Source organism: Halyomorpha halys, unplaced genomic scaffold (assembly GCF_000696795.3).
Source record: "Halyomorpha halys isolate HHAL.00 unplaced genomic scaffold, Hhal_1.1 Scaffold198.1, whole genome shotgun sequence".
NCBI lineage: Eukaryota > Metazoa > Arthropoda > Insecta > Hemiptera > Pentatomidae > Halyomorpha > Halyomorpha halys.
Genome location: NW_027113946.1, coordinates 595,765 through 599,913, shown reverse-complemented (window position 1 = coordinate 599,913; position 4,149 = coordinate 595,765). Strand labels below are relative to the sequence as shown.

Sequence of the window (4,149 nt, the reverse complement as noted above, 5' to 3'; positions counted from 1 at the left end):
TTAGGAAAAATTGCTGGATGATTGTTGTTAAGCTAAATCTGATTAAAAGGTATGATGTATATTTTTTGGGTGAAGATGGATACCTTTTATTATTCCTTTATCAGAATGATATTTAGCATTAAAAGAGGTTTAGATGTGTTCAAGGCATATTTTCTTGCATACATTTGGTCAAGAAGTCATGCATACTTCATTGAGATATCAATTAAGTTTCATTAAAATTCTTATGGATCATAAGACCCTATGTATGTAGTCCATGTATAAATAAAGATGGCTCTATAATAAATATTTTTTTTGTTTAGAGAAAAGCCCTGGTTATTTTAAGAAATTAAATTTTCTCATTATTTTCTCACTAAATGCTTCAACGGTAAAAGATTTTTAATTAGTTAAAATTTAACTCATTTTTTATATTTTATATTGATTTTAAAGTTTTCAAATATGTTTATAACTTAACTCACCATATTTTTTTTTCTTCATTTTATATTTTGCTCACTACTGTTTCCTCCCCCCTCCCCCTTAATTATTATTTATTAGAAATTTTCTTACACCTTAGGCCTATACCCTTCGTGTTAAATCAATAGATGTTAACGGATTTTGAGCAATAATCATTGACCTGTTATACATTTGGCAGTCTTCTGGAAACTCCTCCTACTCCAAACGGACCCTAAGGCAGGCTATAAAATTAGAACATTAATTTACCGGCCTGTAGCAATATGTTACTGTTTATTCTATATAAACCACTTTGGAAGCCACTTGATCAATCAACAATGCTATTTAAAGAAAGCCGAACATGAAACAGCTGTTTCCTTCATTCAATACCCTTTCATCCTGTCATTTTTATTTTTATTTTTTCAAATGCTAGTAATTATATGTTGAGAACTATTTACTTGTAATAAAAATGGTTATTTTACAATATGTAAGAAAAAAGTAATTGTTCAGTACATTAAAAATGAATTTTACAGTTTAAATTTTAGATTTTATTAAATTTAATAACATGAAGGTGAAAACTTTCTTAAACAAAGGTTAAAAAAATTAAATGCAGAAATTCATACCTATGAATTGGTATAAAGTATTAATAAATAAACAAAAACTAATAAATGGGGGAGAGAAAAGAGAAATGTATAAGGAAAATTATTTTATTGAAGAAAAACAAAAAATTTAAATTATATAAAATTAATGTTTAGTGGCTTGGAAGGCAGTAAAAAAGAAAAAAAAAAGTATTATAACATAATTTCTCATTTTGCTTATTAATTTACTATATTTAATTTCCAATGATATTGAAATAGAACTAAATCTATTACTAGGTAGATAACTGTATCACTAGTAAAGTACTGAGTGAATTTGAAGTATGATGCACTTATTACACATTGGTTGGTTGGTTTACAAACTAAAAAAGTACTGTAGAAACTCAGTAGTTAAAGCACTTTTTTGGTTTTTAAAACTAACAACAGGTAATTAATACATCAAACTTCAAGATTACATTAAAAGTTTACTTTAGATGAAAATAGGAGAAGGTTATGGAATCAAGTTAAATTATGTTATTTGTTTGTTTATAAATGTAATTAAAATTTTTACTTAAATCAATCTTATTTGTTTTTAGTATTTACTTAAGAAAAAAGTTAATCGATGATGAACCATTTGATATAATTCATAAAAATAAAAATCAATTCCTTTAATATTGTATTGTTTATTTTAATCTATTTATATAATTTTCATTTAATATTTGTAATTTAATAAAAATAAATACATTGTTACTTTAAATAAATTATTCTTGGTTTTAGTATTGACCAGAAATTGTATTGTTTTTATTAATGGTGAACTAATTTAAACATGTAGGAAAATTTAGAAAATAGTTTATATGACATTTTTTTAATCTATTAGAACCATATCTTTGGGAGATTTAACCTATTTCCATTTAACTTTAGTTTTACAAGTTAAATCATTTTCTTTAGAAAAAAAAACAACATAAATTCCATATCTTATAATATTATATTATCCCTGAAGTGAAATAATTATAGCAATGTGTAACTTAACTCAAACAGGAAATTATTTATGAAAATATAAATTCAGTCTTTTCATTTCTTATGAATAAACCACGTATACAATTAACGTATGTATTAAACAAAAATAAATAAAAACTATTGTTCTTGAAAGATTTTTTATTAAAAAAATAAAAAATACTAATATAACTGGTGAACAGTCAATTTAGTTTAAAACAAGTTATTTTATGTGTGTGATGGTTAATATATCTATTAATATATAAAAGATTGAATATACCTGACAATTGGCATAATGTTTTATAAGTTTTTGAAAAAAATAAAGAAAAAGTAACTATAATTACAAGGCTCCGTAAAAACTATGATGGTTTGGATTAAATATGAGTATAATAAATCTTGAGATATTATCAACCCTGTAACATAAACCCTATATTACTTTCGGATAGTTATATTATTGGCACTCTTTTAGTTCATTGTATGAGGTGTTATTCTTACAGAATTGGTTAAATATGTTATTAAATAGTAGTAGGGAGTCCCATACTAAAGATGGTTTTAATCACCTTGTCCCATTTTGTTTTAGAATTTAGAACTATTAAGAATTATTTTAGAAGCTACTCCGAATTTATTAAACATGCTCAAATTTTTTTAAACTCAATCTTATTGCAGTAGTTGCATAAGGAAAACAACCACTATTAACTTCAGCTTCTTAGGCATTGTTGTTTTTGAGATACAGTGATCGAGTCAGTGATAGAGTGGTTAAGGATAAACGCAGGCAGCTTTTAATGTACAGAGTGTTAGAGATAAAACTGGTTTTCATGGGAACCAGCACAGAATATTTTAAAATAAACTTGGATTAGCCTACTGTATCTTTACTAACTTAGTTTAGATTATCTTAGTTTTATTTTATGAGAATTAAATTATCATTAAAATGAGTTGCTATAATGTTCTAGGAGATCTATAGTTTTTTTTTTAATTATTTTTTTTTTAGAAATAATATTTCTTTATCTACTTAGGGTTTGAATTATTTGAAACACTGCCTTCTAGCACATCTGCATCGTTAGGGTAAACACTGCTAATGAATAAGTCAGGAAATGAGTAATTAACAGTTTCAAAATATTTCATAGGTTCAGTATGATTCTAATTCATTACTAAAAAGTCTGTTTAGGATGCTGATAATAATGATAATGCAAACTATGATTACTTTAACATTAAAATTGTATTTTTTTTTTTTTTAACTTTTTGTTAAAATGAAATATAAATACCTGTATCGATAGTATCATATGAAATTCAGTTTAATTAATTTATTTTACCTGTACAAAGCTAACGCCACTTTAAAAGGTTTCTTAATTTCATCGCATTTACCTCTCCTTTGTTGTTTTCCATTAGGGGTAAGTTGAACTCTTGAACCTTTGATAAGAGCCTAATTTCTTTAGGGACATGTTTGCTCCCCGCTGCTTTATTGACCCGTCAGAATTAATTCAGTCTATTTTTTTTAACTGTGGTGGGAATAATTTTGTCATATTTATTAATTGTTTTAAATGTTAATTTTAATACTTATTTAAGTTAGGTAACTTTTGTTAATCTGATTAATTAGGACTGATTGTTCTGATTAATCACTGTTAAAATATTATAAGAAAATTTCTAAACAAAAGCATGAGTCAATACCTGTAAATAACTAGCCCGTCATACATACATAAATAAATTTAATTCAGGCCAGAGATAATTTCTACTTCTCATATCAAGCTTCCAAAATGTCTAACCAAACAAAGATAGTTCATCCCTCTATACCAACGCTTCTCAAACATTTTAATGTTTGTTGTGTATGGTCTCTTTAAAAATTGTTCTATACCTCACAGACCCCTTTAATAAAAAAAGAAAAATGTAGTGAATAAAACATTTTATTTACAAGCAATTATGTATTCAGAAAATATTACATGTTATGTAATTGTTGCATTTAAATAACAATTTTAAAGAGATGGATACATGTGCTTTGCCTGAATCAGTTCTTTTATGTTTGGCTTTTTTTGGTCAGTGCAACTCTAGTGTCAATTCTCGTGTTTAATCTATTTCGAGATTTTGTCTTGATAGAAAGTAGTGTAGAAAAAGCTGACTAGACTCATAGATGGTTGGGAATGAAATCAGGGCTCTTAGAGCC

The 4,149-nt window shown here is 25.9% G+C and overlaps 1 protein-coding gene across 1 annotated transcript in view; it reads left to right on the top strand.

The window, feature by feature from the left end:
• LOC106679368 (endothelin-converting enzyme 2) overlaps window positions 1–4,149 on the top strand; it is a gene marked incomplete at its 3' end in the record, with an annotated part of 26,713 nt that overhangs the window by 1,640 nt on the left and 20,924 nt on the right.